The sequence below is a fragment of the Natator depressus genome, chromosome 23 (genome assembly GCF_965152275.1).
Source record: "Natator depressus isolate rNatDep1 chromosome 23, rNatDep2.hap1, whole genome shotgun sequence".
In the NCBI taxonomy this organism is placed as follows: domain Eukaryota; kingdom Metazoa; phylum Chordata; order Testudines; family Cheloniidae; genus Natator; species Natator depressus.
This window is the reverse complement of record NC_134256.1, coordinates 103408-127884: the sequence shown is the minus strand read 5'-3', so window position 1 is coordinate 127884 and position 24477 is coordinate 103408. Positions and strand designations below refer to the sequence as shown.

The 24477-nt window shown below is 41.9% G+C and overlaps 1 protein-coding gene across 10 annotated transcripts in view; it reads left to right on the top strand.

The window, feature by feature from the left end:
• Nucleotides 1-24477, top strand: part of LOC141976374 (leucine-rich repeat and fibronectin type III domain-containing protein 1-like protein) — a 235524-nt gene that overhangs the window by 130872 nt on the left and 80175 nt on the right. For 5 of the 10 annotated variants that reach the window (XM_074937336.1, XM_074937331.1, XM_074937333.1 and 2 more), the window contains one exon: nucleotides 16889-16972. The exons of 2 other annotated variants lie outside the window; for them this stretch is intronic. The gene's annotated coding sequence lies outside the window, so the exon portion shown is untranslated. Of the gene's footprint in view, nucleotides 1-16888; nucleotides 16973-22197; nucleotides 22275-24477 lie in introns of those variants that run through there. 3 more of the 10 variants (XM_074937334.1, XM_074937338.1, XM_074937337.1) reach the window with 2 other exon arrangements.

The window sequence follows — 24477 nt, the reverse complement described above, 5'->3', positions numbered from 1 at the left end:
TATATTAGGGCTGCAGATCAGCCTTTCAGCACCCACAGTCCGATGACAAATGCAGAGGTAGTTGGTACGAAGCATTCATGCACAACAGCACCTTCTGGCACAGTAATTACTATCTTGTAAAAATTTGGATCATATTGGTGTTGCAAATGTGTGTTAATTGTCTCAATGAATCTTCAGATTAATATGTCATCTCACAGCAAATATTCAGCAAACTCCACTATGATCAGATTGCTGCTCTGCACATGTTTACTGCCTCTCAAGGTGTTGCTAGAAATATTTTTATCTCAGTAACCCAAATATGCCTCTTGGATGCCATCCCAGTTATTGAGGCAAATTACAAATAAAAGAAACAATTTTCAAAAAGGTTTCTCTAGTATGAATTAGTTAATATAAGGTATGCTGGAGCATTAAAATGACCTAAGACGTTTCATTAATAAGGGTAGATTCAGTAGAACTACCCTGTAAGGCACAATTACCTGGTGAAATCCATTCAACCAAAAGGATCTTAAATTGCTTACTGAGATCAGTTTCACCTGGAGCATTTTTTGAGGCAAAGATCAGTGTCCAGCTATCAGGTCATTATGATGACCAAATAAAAAGTCACGCACTTTGGCTGTCATAGTAATGTAGCTCAGATGCTGTGCACCTACCCTGTGCTGTTGAGCCAGTGTGGCCAAATTGTTTGCCATCTTGGGGAAAAAAGCAAGCTGGCAGGGTTAGCAAGAATAGAGTAGAATTTGTCAGAAAGGCCCAGTAACACTGTGAACATTTCAGGCCTTTGAGTAGGGCACGGGAAAATGCTGGTCTTTCCTTCTGTCAGGGAGCACCTCTTTGCATCAGGCTTGTTTTTGCTGCCTCACTTGTTTGTCTGGAATTTGATGACGTGCATCTTTTAAGGATTTACTCTTACAGATTTCTTTATTATTCTAAAAACAGATCGTTTTCTATTTTTATGCATTTTCATAGGAAAAAAAGACCCACTTCAACCTAACATGAGGGAGCCAAAGGTCAGGAAAGCAGAGTAAATAGTAAATATTATACAATTACACTGTGATTGCAAAAATGTGGATGCCATCAAGGTTTATAGTGAGGCCTTGTATTCCTATTCCCCTTCCCCTACCCACCCACAAAGAAGGAGGCCTCCTCCACAGGGGTGAGGAGCATCAGGGAGTTGCTCCAGACTGGGTGAGGCTGGTGAGTCCATAGTCCCCCATGGCCAGCTTCAGAACCCCACTCTCGTTGCACACTTTCATTATAGTCAGCTATGCATTTGTTTGTTTCAGCCCAGTCACTGCAATGTGAAGGAGATCCCACTGGGTGGCAGTGGTGGGTCAGGCTGGCTGAGGCACTGGCATAGAATTGGGGTTCTAAACCTTTTTCTTTCAGAGCCTCCCCTCCCATCCCCCCACCCTCCACCCCAGCCTGCTATAAAAACTCCACAGCCCACCTGTGCCACAACAACTGTTTTTCTGCATATAAAAACTAGGGCTGGCATTAAGGGGTAGCAAGCAGGACAATTGCCCAGGGCCCCACGCCACAGTGGGCCCCGCGTAGCTAAGCTGCTCAGGCTTCAGCTTCAGGCCCGGGTGGCGGGGCTCCGGGAGGTGGAACTTTGGCTTTCTGTCCTGGGCCCCAGTTAATTTAATGACAGCCCTGCTTGGCAGACCCCCTGAAATCTGCTCAGGGCCCACTAGGGGGCCTCAGACCCCTGGTTGAGAACTGCTGGGATAGAGCATTGGCTCTCAGACTTTCCAGACTCCTGTCCCCTTTTCAGGAGTCTGATTTGTCTTGCGTACCCCAAGTTTCACTTCACTTAACCACTTGCTTACAAAATCAGACATAAAAATACAGAAGTGTCACAGTACACTAGTACTGAACAATTGCTGACTTTCTCAGTTTTACCATATAATTATAAAATAAATCAATTGGAATATAAATATGGTACTTCCATTTCAGTGTAAAGTATATAGAGCAGTATAAACAAGTCATTGTATGAAATTTTAGTGTGTACTGAGTTTGCTATGTATCGTGTTGTAAAACTAGGCCAATATCTAGATGAGTTGATGTACAGCCTGGAAGACCTTTGCGTACCCCCAGGGGTAGTGTGCCCCCAGTTGAGAACCACTGGGATTGAAGGCACGAGAGGAGAAGTGGGGATGGCTTGGGAAAAATTTGAATGTTGTATGTAGCTGGTGAGAGAGACACTTGTAATGTTTTACTGTAAATTGTCTGTTGTTCTTTGACTGTCTTGTCCATTTAGATTGTATTCTCTTTGAGGCAAGATCCATGTCTTCCTATGTGGGTGTACAGTACCTAATACAGTGGAAGTCCCAACTTGATTGGGAGATTGGGGTACTACTGTGATATAAAGAATAAATTATTAGGTCTGGTTTTATCCTTAACTTTAAATAGTCAGTAAAATGCAGCTTGGGTGGCTAATTGCAAAGTTGAGGATGATTGTGTCAGGAGATTGTGACTGAACAGAGCTTGCCTAACCTAAAAGATATTATTTAGATGGTATATAAACTTATGATATAATAGTGAGCAACATGTTCCAGGTCCAAATCCCTCTGACAAAAACAGCTTTAAGCATAAACCTTTCCTACCTGCTATTAATCCCCAGAAAATCCCCCTCAAACATTATTATGCTTAAATGACTGTAATTTATACCATTCTTAAATATCACAGTCTGCACTCCTAGTTCTGTAGGGGATTATTTTTCCATTCCTCCCTCTCAACTATCATGGTTAGTGATAGTTTGTATGAAGAGCACTAAATGAAAGTAACTATCTTATCAGTGAGTGGTTTGAGTGAATTAGATAATATACTTTTTTCCGCTCGCTTAGAACAAAAACATACCAAAAATCTGATTTTCACATTCTTACGGCTGAGTTATAAACACCTGAATTTATGGTGGAAACACTGTCAGAGCCAGCATGAAAACACATCCAAAGCAAATCCCTCCAAGGAGCCAAGGTCACTGCATTTCCAAGAAACCCCCACAGGGATAGTCTTGCCATTCATTGGGACATCCTTGTTCAGCCGGTGAAATAGTGTGTTACAGCACACTAACACTAATTGCCACTTTTCCCCCAGATAGTTGGAGTTAAAAGCCCCATCTTTTTGCTTACTTTAGAGTAACAATAAAATAAGGATGAAGATCAGTTACATCAAGAAAAGGCAGTCAGAAGCAAATACCCATGTCAGTGGCAGAAGTGTTTTAATAATCCTGTCCCCTAAAAAGCATGTATCCCTTTCTTTGCCTGTTTTCATTTGATACATACTTTGCAGAGGCAGGTCCTTCTAGGTGAGCTGTAGCAAAAGAAAAGGAGTACTTGTGGCATCTTAGAGACTAACCATTTTATTTGAGCATGAGCATAAGCTTTCGTGAGCTACAGCTACAGAAGCTTACAAGAAGTGGAAGATTGGACAAATGACCAGGGATGAGTATAAAGATATTGCTCGGGCTTGCAGGAGTGAAATCAGGAAGGCCAAATCACACCTGGAGTTGCAGCTAGCAAGAGATGTTAAGAGTAACAAGAAGGGTTTCTTCAGGTATGTTAGCAACAAGAAGAAAGTCAAGGAAAGTGTGGGCCCCTTACTGAATGAGGGAGGCAACCTCGTGACAGAGGATGTGGAAAAAGCTAATGTACTCAATGCTTTTTTTGCCTCTGTCTTCACGAACAAGGTCAGCTCCCAGACTACTGCGCTGGGCAGCACAGCATGGGGAGGAGGTGACCAGCCCTCTGTGGAGAAAGAAGTGGTTCCAACGGGTAGTGATCAATGGCTCCATGTCTAGTTGGCAGCCGGTGTCAAGTGGAGTGCCCCAGAGGTCGGTCCTGGGGCCGGTTTTGTTCAATATCTTCATAAATGATCTGGTAGATGGTGTGGATTGCACCCTCAGCAAGTTTGCAGATGACACTAAACTGGGAGGAGAGGTAGATAGAATACAGAGAGCCCTAGACAAATTGGAGGATTGGGCCAAAAGAAACCTGATGAGGTTCAACAAGGACAAGTGCAGAGTCCTGCACTTAGGACGGAAGAATCCCATGCACCGCTACAGACTAGGGAGCGAATGGCTCGGCAGCAGTTCTGCAGAAAAGGACCTAGGGTTTACAGTGGACGAGAAGCTGGATATGAGTCAACAGTGTGCCCTTGTTGCCAAGAAGGCCAATGGCATTTTGGGATGTATAAGTAGGGGCATTGCCAGCAGATCGAGGGACGTGATCGTTCCCCTCTATTCGACGTTGGTGAGGCCTCATCTGGTGTACTGTGTCCAGTTTTGGGGCCCACACTACAAGAAGGATGTGGAAAAATTGGAAAGAGTCCAGCGGAGGGCAACAAAAATGATTAGGGGACTGGAACACATGACTTATGAGGAGAGGCTGAGGGAACTGAGGATGTTTAGTCTTCAGAAGAGAAGAATGAGGGGGGATTTGATAGCTGCTTTCAACTACCTGAAAGGGGGGTTCCAAAGAGGATGGCTCTAGACTGTTCTCAGTGGTAGCAGATGACAGAACAAGGACTAATGGTGTCAAGTTGCAGTGGGGGAGAATTAGGTTGGATATTAGGAAAAACTTTTTCACTAGGAGAGTGGTGAAACACTGGAATGCGTTACCTAGGGAGGTGGTGGAATCTCCTTCCTTAGAAGTTTTTAAGGTAAAGCTTGACAAAGCCCTGGCTGGGATGATTTAGACGGGGATCGGTCCTGCTTTAAGCAGGGGGTTGGACTAGATGACCTCCTGAGGTCTCTTCCAACCCTGATATTCTATGATTCTATACAGCTTCATCGGATGCTGTAGCTCACGAAAGCTTATGCTCAAATAAATTGGTTAGTCTCTAAGATGCCACAAGTACTCCTTTTCTTTTTGCGAATACAGACTAACACGGCTGCTATTCTGAAACCTGTAGCAAAAGAATAATTTCTGACATTTCTCAAAGAGCAAGCCTGTGCTCAGGTTATTACAAGGATATCTTTTAACTATAATTTATTTTATTTTGATTGCTCTTCTTCTTGCCTCTTAGTCTACAGGGAAAAAAGGGGCATGCACACTTCAAGCTGTGGTTTATGTAAAATTATATAATGTGCGTGTGTCTAGCAGGACCGGGGTTCTGATGCATTGATACTGTGCTGGCTGAAACGCCATCCTGCACATTGACTACTGCTTATCTGTGTTGACTAGATTGCAGTGGTATAGCATCTGATCATGAAACAGACACCGATCTCTCTCTCTCTCTATCTCTCTCTTTCTCTTCTCTCTCTGGGTGTTAGTGAAGATATCGATCAGCCATGGGACTCTTGTCTCACATAGGCTGCAAGTTCAGTCCTATAGTTCTGAGGCCAAGCAGCTTACTCCCACAGAAATGGGAGGGAAATGTATTCACAGCCCTGACTTGGCTGATCCTTGTGATTTATTTTGACTTTGACTCCCTCAGGGAGCGGATGGGTAGGATCCCCTGGGGGACTAACATGAAGGGGAAAGGAGTCCAGGAGAGCTGGCTGTATTTCAAGGAATCCCTGTTGAGGTTACAGGGACAAACCATCCCGATGAGTCGAAAGAATAGTAAATATGGCAGGCGACCAGCTTGGCTTAATGGTGAAGTCCTAGCGGATCTTAAACATAAAAAAGAAGCTTACAAGAAGTGGAAGGTTGGACATATGACCAGGGAAGAGTATAAAAATATTGCTCGGGCATGTAGGAATGAAATCAGGAGGGCCAAATCGCACCTGGAGCTGCAGCTAGCAAGAGATGTCAAGAGTAACAAGAAGGGTTTCTTCAGGTATGTTGGCAACAAGAAGAAAGCCAAGGAAAGTGTGGGCCCCTTACTGAATGAGGGAGGCAACCTCGTGACAGAGGATGTGGAAAAAGCTAATGTGCTCAATGCTTTTTTTGCCTCTGTCTTCACTAACAAGGACAGCTCCCAGACTGCTGCGCTGGGCATCGCAACATGGGGAGTAGATGGCCAGCCCTCTGTGGAGAAAGAGGTGGTTAGGGACTATTTAGAAAAGCTGGACGTGCATAAGTCCATGGGGCCGGACGAGTTACATCCGAGAGTGCTGAAGGAATTGGCGGCTGTGATTGCAGAGCCATTGGCCATTATCTTTGAAAACTCGTGGCGAACGGGGGAAGTCCCAGATGACTGGAAAAAGGCTAATGTAGTGCCAATCTTTAAAAAAGGGAAGAAGGAGGATCCTGGGAACTACAGGCCGGTCAGCCTCACCTCAGTCCCCGGAAAAATCATGGAGCAGATCCTCAAGGAATCAATCCTGAAGCACTTACACGAGAGGAAAGTGATCAGGAACAGTCAGCATGGATTCACGAAGGGAAGGTCATGCCTGACTAATCTAATCGCCTTCTATGATGAGATTACTGATTCTGTGGATGAAGGGAAAGCAGTGGATGTATTGTTTCTTGACCTTAGCAAAGCTTTTGACACTGTCTCCCACAGTATTCTTGTCAGCAAGTTAAAGAAGTATGGGCTGGATGAATGTACTATAAGGTGGGTAGAAAGTTGGCTAGATTGTCGGGCTCAACGGGTAGTGATCAATGGCTCCATGTCTAGTTGGCAGCCGGTGTCAAGTGGAGTGCCCCAGGGGTCGGTCCTGGGGCCGGTTTTGTTCAATATCTTCATAAATGATCTGGAGGATGGTGTGGATTGCACTCTTAGCAAATTTGCGGATGATACTAAACTGGGAGGAGTGGTAGACATGTTGGAGGGCAGAGATAGGATACAGAGGTACCTAGACAAATTGGAGGATTGGGCCAAAAGAAACCTGATGAGGTTCAATAAGGATAAGTGCAGGGTCCTGCACTTAGGACGGAAGAACCCAATGCACAGCTACAGACTAGGGACCGAATGGCTAGGCAGCAGTTCTGCGGAAAAGGACCTAGGGGTTACAGTGGACGAGAAGCTGGATATGAGTCAGCAGTGTGCCCTTGTTGCCAAGAAGGCCAATGGCATTTTGGGATGTATAAGTAGGGGCATAGCGAGCAGATCGAGGGACGTGATCGTTCCCCTCTATTCGACATTGGTGAGGCCTCATCTGGAGTACTGTGTCCAGTTTTGGGCCCCACACTACAAGAAGGATGTGGATAAATTGGAGAGAGTCCAGCGAAGGGCAACAAAAATGATTAGGGGTCTGGAACACATGACTTATGAGGAGAGGCTGAGGGAACTGGGATTGTTTAGTCTGCGGAAGAGAAGAATGAGGGGGGATTTGATAGCTGCTTTCAACTACCTGAGAGGTGGTTCCAAAGAGGATGGTTCTAGACTATTCTCAGTGGTAGAAGATGACAGGACAAGGAGTAATGGTCTCATTAGGGGGAGGTTTAGGTTGGATATTAGGAAAAACTTTTTCACTAGGAGGGTGGTGAAACACTGGGATGCGTTACCTAGGGGGGTGGTAGAATCTCCTTCCTTAGAAGTTTTTAAGGTCAGGCTTGACAAAGCCCTGGCTGGGATGATTTAATTGGGGATTGGTCCTGCTTTGAGCAGGGGGTTGGACTAGATGACCTCCTGAGGTCCCTTCCAACCCTGATATTCTATGATTCTATGATTCTATGATTTATTTATTTTGCTTAAATGTACAGACAAGTTAGTATCAGAAGATAAATATCTCCTATTGTGACAGTATTGTAAAGGGTGTGGAGTCGATGAAGGAAGGCAGACAGATGAGTGCATTTCCTTACTGATGCATGGAATAGTCCACAAGCCCTGTGTTTCAGAGCTTGTCACCATTCCTTGGTAGCCCTTTCTGCCTGGTCTGTACAGTGGACACACAGGTTAAGGAAAAACTATGGTGGTAGCATCTTGTTAGCAGCGTTGAGAGGAAGGAGGGCATGATTGGTCATATGTTCAAACAGACTGAATGCATGGCTTGTTTTTGAGAGGTCAGTCTTGGAGGTTGCATTAATCGAGAACAATATTTGGAACCAGCCCCAGGGTGTTCTCAGTGCTGAGTGGTAGGCTGTGGGAACCCTACCATAAAGATCACAATGCATCCTTGTCTGAATGTTCACAAAGCCAAGAGCAAAACCCAGCTTTGTAGCTGCACTCCCATTATATAACAGGATCCAAAGAATGAAGCTGAGGGAGATAAAAAGAAAAGAAAAGGAAATCACAAGTTGGTGAACAGCAAAACATTAGGATGTCAGAAGTAGATTCCATGTGAAGTTTTGAGCTGTAGCTCACTAAAGCTTATGCTCAAATAAATTGGTTAGTCTCTAAGGGGCCACAGGTAGTCCATGTGAAGTAATCTTTTGCCTTTCCTAATTTGTGTTTGGTGCCTGGAATGTGTGGTGACTGGTTCCCCAGTTGTTGGACACTTAGACTGAAACTTGACAAGTGCAATGCTATGTAGCGTAGTTCTTTACTATGTTGTACGCTTGATTTTTTGTTGTTGTTCATGTTAGTGTTGTTGGAGAAAGTTTAAATTTGTTTAAATTTAGCCAAAAACCATCACTTTTAACTGTGTTTAATGAAAAATAAATCCCTACCACTAGCAAACACTAATCGTTTTGGAATGATGGAATTTTTTGGCAAACATTTCTTCCACAGGAGAAAAGTCTGGGAGCCAGAGCCACTGATACTGGGAGTAATAACAAAAGAGTTCTGTATCGTTTGTAGCTTTTCTGAGAGAGATACCTGAATATGGCTGCTGTCTTGTGCTAAAAATGGGAATTTCAGAACAGTGTGCCCTTGTTGCCAAGAAGGCTAACGGCATATTGGCCTGCATTAGTAGGAGCATTGCCAACAGAACGCGGGAAGTGATTATTCCCCTGTATTCGGCACCGGTGAGTACTTTTACTGGAGTACTGGAGTATTGCGTCCAGTTTTGGTCCCCCCACTACAGAAGGGATGTGGACAAATTGGAGAGAGTCCAGCGGAGGGCAACGAATGATCGGGGGCTGGGGCACATGCCTTACGAGGAGAGGCTGAGGGAACTGGGCTTGTTTAGTCTGCAGAAGAGAAGAGTGGGGGTATATTCTATAATTCTATGATTCTCTGTTTGGGTTGTACTGTTCAACCTTGTGCCCCTAGAGGTCATACCCTCCACAGCAGCATTGTGTGTGTTTGGCACAGATTTATTAGAGGACAGCATTGTGTATGTTACTGTGCTATATATATAATATAAATTATACTGAGCTGGCCAAATTCCAGTTGATTGATTGAAAAGGAGCAAAGTAACTGTTGTATACAAAAGCAAAGGAGCTAGATTTAAATATTAAATAACTGAGCATCTTTTCATCCCTTCCTAAAAACATTGTGAGAATGGGATACTTTCCCTGATAGAAACTCCATTTTACTTGATGAGGGAATTGCTAAAAAAAGACTTGCCAAAGGTTTCAATCTCTCAGTGAGTTATACAGCCATATTGGACGGATGAATGACAGAGAAACAAGGTATCCAGAGGACATGAAAACAGCCACTTGCCCATCATGTGTAGCTGACTTTAACACATCTCGCTTTAGCCTATTTACTCCCCATGTTTCTTTTCTCTCTCTGTATTTTGAAACTCTGTAAATCCTGTAGCCTCTTGAACTCTTCAATCTATTTACTTCATTGGTCTTTTGTTAGCTTGTTCTTCTTTATCCTTTGTGTGAGGTAATGTTTCCTAAGCTGCTTCTTTGCTCTCTAGTTCTTGGTGGCTTGAGCTTGGAGACTTTAAATAAATAAAACTATGCCTTTTCTTGTTTTTAAAAGTGTATACAAGTCTGCATATTTACCATTAGATTGTCAGTGCTCATAGTTCATTAGCTCAGTGTTTTATGAGCTGGCGAACTGCATGAAAAGAAATGAATTTGATGATTCTGGTTTTTAAGGCAAGGCAGTTTTCCAGCCTTATTTAAGACCCTCTTAGTTGGGTATGAATTAATTTTCTTGAAGCACAAAATACCATGCTTCAGATATATGTTATAGTTCCCTGCAATAGAAATCGCCCCTTAATTAAAGTCCATGTGAAGTTTTGAGCTGTAGCTGTAGCTCAAGTCAATTTTAAAGAATTAAAACAGCTTGACACATCATTACTGAGATGACCACAAACAAAAGGAGCAGTTTTAATTTGTTTCTGTAATTCGGCTGCTTACAGAAAAATGAGTTTTTCTGTTTCATTCCCACTGACTCCTGTGGGACATTGTTGAATTCCCCACTCCAGCCTCCCAGGAGCACTTCAGATTAATACAAAATGGTCACTGTAAAATTCTGTGTAATACAGTACCATGAGGCATATTTTCTTATGTTCCCAGAGTGGTAGAAGCACAGGGAAGATCAGAAGACAACTGCTAATGACATCTGTTTAAACAGTCTAGTTACTTTGTGTTTGCAGTGGTGTTGTAGCTGGGTTGCTCCCAGGATATTAGAGAGACATGGTGGGTGAGATAATGCCCTGTATTGGGCCAGCTTCTGTTGGTGAGAGAGGCAAGCTTTTTAGCTACACAGAGCTCTTCTGGTTTGAAGAACAGCTCTTTGTAGCTCAAAAGCTTGTCTCTCCCACTGACACAAGTTGGTCCAATAAAAGCCATTACCTCACCCACCGTGTCTCTCTACTTTCTTTTTATTAAGAAGAAAGAAAAATTATGTTTATTACAACCACTTGGGGGCCAGGGTTCAAGAGTGACATAGAAATTACTCCTCTCTCCTTTCAATAAAGATTTAGAGACAAGGTACCTGTGATAATATCTTTTATTGGACCAGCTTCTGTTGGGGGAAGGTACATGCTTTCAAGCTACACAGAGCTCTTCTTCAGGAAGCTTGTACCTTCCCCCAACAGAAGTTGGTCCAGTAAAAGATATTACCTCACCTATTTGGTCTCTCTCGTATCCTACGACCAACATGGCTTCATCAGCCCTGCAAAGAAAGACTTCAGCTGTTGCAGAGTTGCCATCTGGACAGTCACTGTATTCCTTTTAGCAATCTCCCTGCTGGGCAGTTCTAGAGGGACTTTGCTTCTTGCTAAGCAGCTATCCAAACGCCATGGTACTGTGGGGAATGTGAAATTATGTTGTTAAAATGCTCAGACAATAAATGGCTTCTTTGAACAGAAACATCTTTTTTTAAAAATTGAAAATCTACAGTGTATGGAAAGTGTCCAGGATGTGCTGTATTGGTCTCTGTGGGTGTGTCTACTGCGGTTAAAAGCCTGCAGCTGGCCCATGCCAGCTGACTCGGGCTCGGACTAAAGGGCTGTTTAATGTAGTATAGACATTGGGACTTGGGCTGGAGCCCAGGTGGGAGGGTCCTAGAGCTCAGACTGCAGCCCAAGCCCAAATGTCTACACCACGATTAAACAGCCTCATAGCCCAAGCCCTGCAAGCCCAAGTCAGCTGGCATGGGCCAGCTGTGGGTGTTTAATTGAAGTTTAATTGGAGACATACTCCCTGGGAGCATGTCTCCAAAGCAATATATATGCATGAAGTTCACATACTTTGCCATATGGTGAGGGTGTCCCACGAATCTCCAAAACATAGGTCAAATAAATGACGTTCGTGGAAGTGTGTGTATGTGTATGTATATGTGTGTGTGTATCAAGATATATATATAAAATTAAATAAGGAACACTCCAATTTTCTGGAAGCAACCTTTACAAAAACTTCTGTTCAATTGTGAAGCATAAAAAAAGACCATAAGAAAACAGATCTCAAGAGAGCATGTCTGTTACCTTAGTTATCTTCTATTCTACGTGTGTGAAAGAACTGTGCTATCTGAGAAACTACTGCTTAGTAACTATGGGCAAATGTTGAATTTTTCATGGCAACCTTTGTAGATATTAATGGAAGTGTATTATGAAATAAGGAACTCTGTCTACAATTTTCTGCATGCAACCTTTCAAAAAATATTGTGTTCAGTTGTGAAGATACAGAGTGACTATGATGAAAGCTTATGCTCAAATAAATTTGTTAGTCTCTAAAGTGCCACAAGTACTCCTTTTCTTTTTGCGAATACAGACTAACACGGCTGTTACTCTGAAACCTATGATGATCAAAGGTAGTTCTCAAACTCTTCAGGGCATAACCTTTGTGTTTTATTGATTACAGAGTGCACAAAGTGACTTGGTATGACATAAATATTAATGGAGGAAAAATGCAGAAAATCCACAGATCTAGGCTTAATGGGCTTTTGATACATTGCATTTCACACAGAACCATCATTGTGGGATCCTTATAGATAATGTTTGTTGGCATGGTTAATGCTTTGGCATAAGAGTTCTTATCATCCTAGAATTTCTAAGCAGAAATATTCAGTTGACACCTTATGTATTTGTGTGGTCTAGGATGGTCTGTGCCTCACCATTTGCAACATTTTCTGTAGGTGTTACTATTTTAGAAATGTCAAGATTCTAACAGAGCCGGTAAAATTAAAGAAATAGGGGTATTTCCAAGACAGGATATAGTGATTGTTGAGAAGGAATATAAAAAAAATACCATTGCCAATGTGCAGCAACAGCGACTTGCTAGGGTGGAGAGGGTTGTTCCATAGCTGGGGGGTTGTTGGTTTTTTTGGATATTCAGATGGGCTGCTCTGACTACAGAGATCAGATTACAGAAATCAGAAGATAATGAATGCTTTATCCAGATTACAGAATAATCTCTGAATTTCCCCTTCTCTGATGTAACTCAGTGCGATGCTAGCAATGATTAAAACTTTAACAGTCACTCTTGAAGTGCACTGAAAGTGAATGTGGCATGACCATTCCAAGCAGGTAGTGTCCAAAGTGCAAATGAAGAGAACCCCAAATCCTGAAGATTCATGCCTTTGTTATATGTAAAGATCAAAAAGCGCTGTCAGCCATTTTGGTTTTAACAGCCTCTTTTGCCTTATGAACTAAATTCTGGGCAAGCCTTGTTTCATTTTATATCACATAAAGCCGAAATGTAGGGCTGAAAGGAAAAAAAGTTCTTGATTTTACTTTGCTCTTAGCACCCAATGTAAAGTCAGAAAGGAGCAGTAGCAGTTAACTCCAGAGCTACTGCTCTGAAATCCTTGGTTCAGAGACCACTCACCACAGGCCTGATCTACGATCTTAGAAAATATCAGAAAGAGAAGAAAGTATCTTTGCAAAGAAGAAAATGTTTCTATGGAAAAAAAATATATATTTCCCCATGTAATCCTCCCCCTTTTTCATTTTGAACCAAAGTTACTCTCCATTTGAATATTGCTCTTTTGTTAATGTACTGTCTACAAATACTATCATTTCTTTGTCAGTGTAATGGCATACCTTCCTGCATACATAGTGAGCATGCAGTTTTATGCTTGTTACACTTTGAATAGTAGGAGCTACGATGGCACAGGATTTGTAATTCAATTATTGTCTGCCAGTCTTGTAACTGTCATTAACTGTCATCAATTCTAAAACATTTTGGGGTGGTTAAAAAACTGGAACAAAACACTAACTAACGTTAGAGTTGGTAATAAGCTTCACAGAAAATACTTAAAGTAGTAGGTGGACACTTCATTATTTTGCATGTAATTTTATATAAATCCCACGTTTCACTGCTACAGAAATGTTAGGGAGAGAGAGCCTGAGTATAATAATTATCTCTTCTAAAAAGATGACACCTTCAGCAGCATGATGATCCCTAGAACCACGCAGAGACATTGGTGCAGCACTGACTCAAAGTACCCGATACTGAGTCATAGAATCATAGAATATCAGGGTTGGAAGGGACCTCAGGAGGTCATCTAGTCCAACCCCCTGCTCAAAGCAGGACCAATCCCCAACTAAATCATTCCCGCCAGGGCTTTGTCATGCCTGACCTTAAAAACGTCTAAGGAAGGAGATTGCACCACCTCCCTAGGTAACGCATTCCAGTGTTTCACCACTATCCTAGTGAAAAAGTTTTTCCTAATATCCAACCTAAACCTCCCCCACTGCAATTGAGACCATTACTCCTCGTTCTGTCATCTGATACATTTGTGTAAATCGTGGAATTGCTCTGCTCCAGAAACAGGCGCTCCCATCACACTAGTAACTACAGTGTGATGCCAGTAAGCAATATCTCACTGAACATTTACATTACTCTATACTTCAATGGCTCTGTTTGAATCAATGCCTTACTGTTTTTAATATTTAGTGAGAGTTGCATGTTGATTTTTTTAAATTGTGTATATGTACTTGTGTGGCAGGGTGGAAGGTGTAAACTACTACAAAGTTTACTCTAAAGAAGGGGGGTGCGATCAAATAAGTTTGTGAACCACTGCTCTAGAGTACTGCATATTGACAATTACTGCCCAACAATATGGAATAAAGAGGTTGTAATTGCTGTCTTAACCTCCCAGCTGAGAAGTCTCCTGGTATAGGGGAGTCCCCACGTGGCACAAGACTAGTGTATGCCATTTCTCTCCCAGCATCCAGGGTAGGAAGTGTAGGCAGAACTGCGTTCCAGGGAGCCTTAGCTGTTGGAAGGTCCATTCACGCACCGTTATAAACTGCTGCAAATTATAGCAGCGTCAAGTCACTCTAAGTTGGTTGATGGCTGAGCCAGCCCGATGTCTGGTGGGGCATAAGGGTGGCCTTTATGAACTTAGCCAGTCCCTTGGATCAAACTCGTATCTTATCATGGAAACAATCTCAAATTCAGATATATAGCTGGTTCCATTGAATTCATTAATGGAGGTTACAGCTGGAAATAAAGGAAGTTGTGTTTTATTCTGTTTCCCTTAATTTGATTGGATTGGATAATCTGTCCAAGGAAAAATTATGACCATTAGAAAATAACAGCAGTTTGTCTGCCGTGCATTTTGGACCAGAGTACAATAAACGTTAATATATATACGTACAGAGTCAATAATCCTTCATGATACCTGGCCGTGAAAGGAGATACCAGACTCCAAAGAGGATTGTAAACATTACTGTCAAGCAAGGTCACAAAACAGAAGAATTTGTGCCATCCATGTAGTTTGTTTGTGAGCTCCAGTGGAAGGGCCGCACTAACATACTTCAGGATTTCATTTGTTTTTGCAGAACTGTCTTGGCAAATGCTCCATGGTCAGGAGCTGGGTAGCATACTGCAATCATTTGTGACTGTGGTAAACCTTGGTGAAAACTGCCAGGCATTGTCCAAACAGGAGAAAATGGATATCGTCCATGTGATACTGAAGTGTATGTGTACAAAGTAACACAACTCCAAAACTGGGCAGTAATCAAATAACCACAACCTGCCATTATCCATGGGCACCAAAAATACTGGCATATTCCATGATAAGCCACACCGTTAGGTCATACCTTTCCCAAGACTCATCCATATTCTACATACAGGAAGCTGCAGCTGAAAAACAATGTCATTTTATCTTTAGCCTCCAGGAAAATCTGGTATCAGGAGTTAGGCTTTGTGATTATGAAATGTGCCTAACAGTTAATTTGCAGCTTTTGAGTCAGCTGTGGCAATTTTCCATATTTTATTATTATGCTTATTAATTAGTGGCATCTGTAAATAAGATAGAATACAGTTTTAGTTTGGACACTATCACTATATGTAACCATCTGTCTGCCTGTCTGTCTTAAGATGTTTCTAAGGAGCCTGTCATTAAGATATCAAACTAATCACTGCTTAAATAATTGTGTTAGTACTGAAAGTGGTTCTAGATGAATGCAGCAGCTATTGTGTGCTTAGCACTAATTAGTGTAGAGCATCAGCCATTAGAAAGGGGAGTGTTGGCTAGGACACCTGTTTGTTACTACTTCTCTTCCAAAAGTACCCTAGGATCTATAATCTGTACAGCACCTGCTAGGGACAAGCCAGAAGCATTTGGATTGACAACTCATCTAAAGAACAGATAAGGGCTTTGTGGGGCTGAGCTGTAGATATTAATGAGGTGAGTGACAGGCCACATACCAAACTGAGCCCCAGCCTTTTGAAGGATCTCTTCTGATACATAGACTCCTACCAAGTCCAAAGCTTGATCTGGCCCGATGTGCCCATATCCCACCATGTCTTTCGTGGGGATCTCAGAAGGACTGGAATTTTTGACTTGCCTCCAACTGTCTGCAGATATCCTGATTTTGAGTGATCACATGGTAAATGCATTCTGTCTCTAAGGTGCCAGAAGTACTCCTTTTCTAGAAGCCCCTAAGTGATTTCAAAACTGCAGCTGGTCCAGCAGATGTAGTCTGATCCCACTATACATTCAAGAGGTTATTGGCCTAGGTACATATCGGGGTAGAATGGACCTTGGGTTGTGTCGCAGGCAAAGAGGTGAAAGGGGAGAGAACTCAGTCAGTTGTACTGAGCAGGAGGAGAAGGGTCTGATGTGCGTAGAAGGAATCAGGTGGTGAAATGGATTTGTAGAAGACTGAAAGTTTGCCTTAGGAGGGATGATGCAGGAAAAGAGGTAGATTAGCATTCCTACATTTTGAGGTTTGCTCCAGGCAGATTTCACCCCTCATTGCTGGGTGGATAGTATTCTGAAGGCTTGCAATGAGTTAATGAAATGGCTTCCCCTGTTTTTGGGTTGTCAGCATGGTTTAAATACAGGTCCGGCAGCACGTTCAGTAAAAGAGGAACTCTTCTTTGGTAGCAGTAGAAGGCTGCTTCCTCTAGTGGACCAGACAACAGAGGGGAACGTGGCACCCATGCTGCCAGTGTGTTACATTTACCGTAACCTTGCTTGCATCCCCTTCAATAGTACAAAGTATGTCACTCTGCATGTACCTTCTTTGAAATGGATACTGCATTAAATCCACACCTACCGGGTGGGCGCAGAGTAGACATCATTGCCAATCCCAGGGCTTTTCCTGCTTTAATTAACTATTTAAATTGTTTCAGAAGTGGGGGCAAACTGTCTTGTGGGAAGAAACTTGATGCTGGAAGGCTGAGGTATCTCCTGGCATTGTGGGTCCAGGAGCTTTTCGTAGCGTGTGCAACACTGAAACTGATTTTTATTTGTTCAGGGTTTTTCTACTAGGAAACTGAGACACAGTGAAGCATCAACCAGTGGAATCCGAGAGCTGACAGCAGGCCTGAGCCAAGGTGAGGTAAGGAGATGACAGAGGTAGATCAAACCTACAACTAAAAACCAGCGGTATTTCAATGCAGCCTGTCGATGTGTTTGCCTCAATCACTGTTGGGTATGCTCTACAGAGAGGAATTCTGAATTCTATTAACAATGGCTCAATGTCCCACTGTACATCTTGTTATTAGATATCACTCTGCCTTTTATATTCAATAGAAATTGAAGGTGATTTAAACAGTCTCAATTTAATTCTCAATATTCAAAGATCCCTTTAAAAAAATGAAACCCGTAAGAATTGTTAGAATAAGATGGGGAATAGCCTCCATATTCTAAACATCTAGGCTTATTGTTTTTAATTTAATCCACCATAATGTTTACATTTCTTGCTAGCCACACATGTTCATGCAGGACCTTCTGTGCTGCTGTGAAGGGTACACAAGATAGGTGAGACCTTATTCTCCGAGTGTTGTCTATGTCACTGGTGATGCTGATAAACAAGAAATGAAACAAGCAATCCATGATTCTAACTATGGTGTTGCCATACTAAGAAGACTTCACAACTGGTGAATAATCTCCTGAGCCCTCTTAATTCTACAAAATAGCAGAAAGCACAACTACCGGTTCATCTAGGAAGTTGTCTCTTGATTAGGAAAATGGGTTGTGGAGGGGGGCAGCAAAGCTGATCTTCTCCATCATCAACATTCATCCAATAAGAAAAGGAGGACTTGTGGCACCTTAGAGATTAACAAAGTTATTTGAGCATAAGCTTTCATGAGCTACAGCTCACTTCAGCTTATGCTCAAATAAATTTGTTAGTCTCTAAGGTGCCACAAGTCCTCCTTTTCTTTTTGCGAATACAGACTAACACGGCTGCTACTCTGAAACCTTCCATCTGATAAAGCATTTTCCTGTGAGTTTAATTCAAGAAAGTGAAGGAAGCATTTTAAAGGTACATTCTTGCATCAGGTTTGATGTGATAAGACTATTATGTCTGGCAGTTTTTCCATATTGTGATCATTTATAAAGAAACATAAAGTGTAGGTTTGTACAGATTTACTTGGAAGCATGCTAGACAGGTAACACTTCATCTAATTTCCCCCATGCCCCAACCCTATGACATAGTCAACTTTTCCTGTCTGTCAGAGTCTCTCTTAATGTAGCATCTTTTCACCATTTTCTCATTAATTTTCTCCTTGTACAATTGTGACTTGGCTGCTAGCTGGAAAATTAACTTTCCTGGGTGTTGCTAACACACACTGGCTGGGTTTCCTAACTTAGTTTCTGACTGATCATGTAGATACTTGTATCTTCCTAAACATTATCTCTCTCTTAATTTTCTGATATTTTTTTCTGGCTTTGCTAATTCCCCTTTTGTGATCACCAGCGGTGCTGGAATTGAATGCTCTTATGACAGATCCTATCATTGTGGGAGCATGTCAAATCAAATAAAAGTGCATCTACAAGAACCAATTTAGGAGTAGCAGCTTTAGAGAGTAAATCAATTTGTATCATTTCCTTATTTTTCACATATTACATGCAAATGTCTACATTACGGAAACAGCATGGTTGAGATTTTAAAAGCATGTAAGTGAGACAATCCAGAGAACTGGTTCCTGCAGCAATCTTAATTCAGCCATTTTGTGCTTATGTAATATTTTTCTCACTGCATATGGTATTAACTTTAATGTCCCCTCCCTCTCTGGCAGCATGAAATCCATAATTTCCTGGCTTTTGTATACAAAAAATTATATGTTGTTTTTTAAAAAGTGAGCCTTAAGTGGGGAAAGATGCAATTGCGTATTATATGTCTGTATGTGCATAGTTAGAAACACTCAGTGTTGAATGAGACTTCTTATTATAAATGACATTTCTGTTTCAAATGTTGCAGTATCTGGCATTGTGTGCTCCAGAGGTCGCAGCACACTACAGAGTGCACAAAATTGGAAGTCAGAGGCATTAAGGCACTGCAGAAAGACTGCTAAATCTGCTAGTCTCTTTCTGTGCCATCTTAAAAATAGGACAGGTCTTCCACCTTCATGACAAGTCCACACATGGGAATATCACTGGTTAGATACTACTGTGGTGGGAGCAATAAGAAAATACTGAGAGAGAGCATGTCAGGCCTAGAATTATGCTGTTTTTAAAATGGGTAATTAATATACATATACCTATGCAGCAGTTTCTTCACTGATTGTTGGAACCTGAACCAAGCCCATTCACTTTCACAGTAATCAACAAAATACATGATTAGGGTAATTTTTAAAAAATTACAGCAGTTTATTCTTTTTTGCTTTCCTATAATTAACTAAGAATTTTTCAGGGGTGAATAACATAGGTTCTTAGCATTTGAGGTATATTTAAATGTCAGATTTCAAGAGCACACAGAAGGAAATCCAGAGGTGAAAAATGCTATCTGAATAATTGATTTGTTTTTGCAAAACTTTGGAAGCTATGGCAGGAGTTACAGTTAGTTCAGACTTTCAATCACAAGTCTGACTTGCCCTATTTCCATGTGTTTAAATCAGAGGTGAAATAGACGCAGAAATGGCAGAATACATAATATGAAGATATTCTCTAACATAATATGTTACTTTTATGGTTATGAAAAACAGAGTAATGTTTAGCTATTATAATATAGAGTAGGATTTGCCATTCAAAACAATAGCATTCTGAAGATACAGTTCTTAAAAAGGGTAAAGGTGAGCTGGTAATGTGGCTCAGAGATTTAGATAGCAGCGAGTTTTAAGATCTTAATGAAAGAGAGTTGCTTTGAGAAGTCAGTTTTGCTTGGCTGAGCCTGTGTTCATTGGTGGATCAGTTGCTTTATTGACAGAATTTGGTTTTCTTTGCTGAAGCTGACAGACATGTTGCTAACAGCAGATGTTGCTATGGGCACCATCAAACAAAAGTCAATATCTAGCAGTCAGGAGTGAGTATCAAAGGAGGAATATGAGAAAAAGTTAGACAAATTAAAAAAACAAATCGAGAAGGACTCTGACTCACTTGTAGGCTGTGGACTTTATAACACAATAAAAATACATAATAATAAGACTTTGTACTTAACATAGCATCTTTTTGCCAAAGATCTCAAAGTCTCTTACTAGACTTGGTCCGTATAATTAGTACTAATTTATAGATGAGAAAGCAGAGTCACAGAGAAGTCAAGTGATTTGTCCAAGGTGTTAGAAAGCTTGTCTTTCTCACCAACAGAAGTTGGTCCAATACAAGATATTTCCTCACCCATTTCCTTGTCTCTCCAATATCCTGGAGCCAACATGGATACAACAACACTGTATTATCCAAGATACGACTGTCTGTCGTATCCAATGATGACGTCACCACATCACTTGTATTCCCATGTGGCTGTATAGTCCGATCTGTGAGGAGCAAGTTCATGAACAGATGTCGCACACAAGCGTGCAGGCTCCGATTGGAATCCCAGTGCTCACCTATGCCTGTCACTTCACCACTCATCCATTGCCACAGGACTTTCTTTCTATGATACATGAATGCCTGTGTGCTGTTTTTTAAATGACAAGACCATTGAATGGAGGCAATATCACTCTATCAGCTGCGGAAGTAAAACACCAGTAGCAGGAAGGGTCATGACGACTGGGACCTTGAGTAGCTGCAGTGGATAATCATTGATGCCTTTGTGGTTTGTCAAGCCTTACGTATTCCATGCAGTATTTCCCCTTACCATGGGTGTTCCTCCATGGCTACCCTCATTCTGGTTTAGCCTGCCAGTTGAAGCCGGTGTCGTGGTTTGTGTGTGCACTGCCACATATGGGCAGCTACTTGGAGCCACAGATGAGTGCTGGGTGTGAAGTGAGGACCAGTGAAAGAGAACCACTCAAGAGTATGATTGCTCTGACTTTCAGAGGTATTACCTCTCCTTCTACATCCTATTCGCCCCACTTGTCCGAGGTAATGCCTGTGCAAAAGCCAAACTCAAGGGCTATGCACCACTTACCTAGCTCATGCTTAGTGAGTTATGATTCAGTCCTGCAAAGTGCTGTGCACCTTCATCTCATACTGGGCCTTAGTTTCAGGAATAGCACCCTGGTCTTCTGGCCCCACACCTGTAGATTTCTCTACCTTCCACACCACCTGATTTTCGAATTGCTCCTCAGCCTTGGCCTTTTCTGGGTCTTCAAGACTGTTACTCCAAGAAGCTCATTCACACCTACATTGGGTATCAAATAATATATTTTCCTGCTACAGTTCTGGCCCCTCACTTAAATAAAACCTCATCTTGTCAGGGGACCTCAGAGAAGCCATGTACTGTAGTTTATGAATATCAAAATTTTGATTGAACCATCAAAGTCAAATAGAGTATCTTCTCTTCCTGACTTTGGACACCTCCGTTTCTTTTGCATGCATAATATAAAGGAGCCAACCGGGGACTGGAGTCCTGCTGACATTGTAGCTTTAGAAATGGTTAGTAAAAACCTACAATTTTGATGCTTTCTGCTTTGATGGTATTTTTGAAGTCTTTGAAGAAGTGTAGCACACACTCAGGTGTCTCATTCCAGTGTAGGACTCAGAGAGCTCCAATTCAAAACCTCCCCACTTTCCCCTTATTAGCCTGGTCATTAAATCATTTATTTATTTTTAAAGTCACTGAAGCAATTTTGCATTGTCTGTCTGCGAAATAGACCAGCTAAGCCTGCTGGTGGGATTAGCTCTGTCCTTCAGTCCCTGCTGAGAATAGGAAGTCCTGGGCAAGAATCATCATTCTCTCTCTTATGTCTTTGGGAATTCTTTTGAATTCAGGAAGATAAAAGAATTTGCGGTGCTAGCTAACAAAAGCCAGCCACGTAAAGAATAAACAACCCTTAGTGTGAGCTTCATAGACTCTAGTGTCCAAGATTTCAGCACTATAGCAAAATGTTTCCCCCCTCAGGTGTGAAAGGTAAAGTAGCTAATTGTAATTCATGCTATATCCTAAGAAGGAAAAGACTGCCATCTGTCCCAAATATTGCTGAATTAGATGTTAAGGGTATATGAGTCAGAATATTTCCCACTCTTTACTGAGCTGCATCTATCCAATTTATGTCACTTAGGTGTCCGCAATGTGTGTGCATATCCATTTGCCCAACTTGTTTCCCGGGATGAAACAGTTCAAAAGTATCCTCCCAATGTTAGATTGAAAGGGCCAATCCCATGTTGACACACACCTTTTGCTGCCTCATTGAAATCAGTGGACTTGCTGAATCAATGGAGTAATAATATTTCATTCTCTAGGCAGAGAGATGGAGGGTGACCAAATGGCCGTTACAATGTTAGCATGTCTCGTAGCAGACTGCTGAGGAAAGCTAACGGTAAGATATATATTTTACTTATACTAGAACAATTGTATACCAGAAATCTGCATGCTCTAGGGATGTAGTAGTCTAGGCTGGGCCACTGGCCCCTATGAAGGAAGAAGACAGTAGTCTGAAAATCAAAGATCAGCATCATTTCCTCTAAAAGGAAGATAAAGTTCTTACAGTAGTGTATTTACCTCAGATTCACTGTAAATATCCCAGAATTTCTTCTGTGGAAAGTTATTATTGTGGAATTCATGATACAGACAAATGTAAAGGAATTCAAATGCAAATGTTTAAATCCTCAACCCAGCAAGCTTATTTAAAAAAATAAAATACAAAAATAACCAAAAACAAACCCCAAAACAGTTGGAAGTGAAATAGGGCTGAAAGATTGTTTTGTATTTTCAGTTACAGTCTAGACATGGATTATCATAGACTCATAGAATATCAGGGTTGGAAGGGACCTCAGGAGGTCATCTAGTCCAATCCCCGGCTCAAAGCAGGACCGATCCCCAATTAAATCATCCCAGCCAGGGCTTTGTCAAGCCTGACCTTAAAAACTTCTAAGGAAGCAGATTCCACCACCTCCCTAGGTAACGCATTCCAGTGTTTCACCACCCTCCTAGTGAAAAAGTTTTTCCTAATATCCAACCTAAATGTCCCCCACTGCAACTTGAGACCATTACTCCTTGTTCTGTCATCTGCTACCACTGAGAACAGTCTAGAGCCATCCTCTTTGGAACCACCTTTCAGGTAGTTGAAAGCAGCTATCAAATCCCCCCTCATTCTTCTCTTCCGTAGACTAAACATCCCCAGTTCCCTCAGCCTCTCCTCTCCTCCACTTCCTGTAAGCTTCTTTTTTGTGTTTAAGATCAGCAAGGATTTCACTGTGAAGCCAAGCTGGTCGCCTGCCATATTTACTATTCTTTCTACACACTGGGATGGTTTGTCCCTGTAACCTCAATAAGGATTCTTTAAAATACAGCCAGCTCTCCTGGACTCCTTTCCCCCTCATGTTATTCTCCCAGGGGATCCTGCCCATCAGTTCCCTGAGGGAGTCAAAGTCTGCTTTTCTGAAGTCCAGGGTCCGTATTCTGCTGCTTTCCTTTCTTCCTTGTGTCAGGATCCTGAACTCGACCATCTCATTGTCACTGCCTCCCAGGTTCCCATCCACTTTAGCTTCCCCTACTAATTCTTCCCGGTTTGTGAGCAGCAGGTCAAGAAGAGCTCTACCCCTAGTTGGTTCCTCCAGCACTTGCTCCACGAAATTGTCCCCTGCATTTTCCAAAAACTTCCTGGATTGTCTGTGCATTGCTGTATTGCTCTCCCAGCAGATATCAGGGTGATTGAAGTCTCCCATGAGAACCAGGGCGTGTGATCTAGTGACTATCTGATTGCCATAGAAATAAGTTCTTATAGGTATGTCTGAACTACTAGAGACAGAAGCTGTTTCTCTACCCTGCAACATGCCTTCAGACAGAGTCTGCCCATCAACTTCAGTGGGAGTTAGGTCTACTTCTGTTTCCCAGGGCAGAATGTGGCCCTTAGCTAAGACTCTACAGGGGCATATGGTTGGGATTATAGCCAAGCTTGATTATGCTTATTCTGTTAATAATGCTTTGCTTTATAAATTGTTTTCCCAGAGTAGGTGGAGAAGAACCTTCTGACTGAATAAAGTTGGCATTAAAAGCTTGTTTGTTTTTTCTTAAGCAAAGTTTATTTTTTTAATGTCCTCTGGAGAGAGTCGGCAGTGAGCATTGCCTCCCTTTCAAGAGTCTTGCATTTGTTCCAGATTTCAGTAGGTTTCTCCAGAAGTATCTTGAAATATTGAGGAGAGACAAGGTAGAGTAAACTTACTCAAAGTCCAGGAAGTCATTGTCAGAGGAGAAGTTGGTAACAGACAGTTGGAAATTTTATACACTGTGTGCTATCTTGTCATAGCATCTGCAAATCTATGCCACAGTTTATAGATGTGAGAATTATTTAAACATCATTGAAACCTGACAAACATGATTAAATTAGATTTATATCCTTCATCTGATTAGTGCTCTGGGCAGAGGTTGACTATAGGCAGCTCAGTCATTACTAACGTTTTTAGGCAGAAATTCCCAAAGAAAACTTGAGGCTCACTACAATTCTGATAATTTCCCTTTATTTCCTGTTTGTAAAACACATTAATAAACGTGATTGAATTATCATCTTCTTCCAACACAAA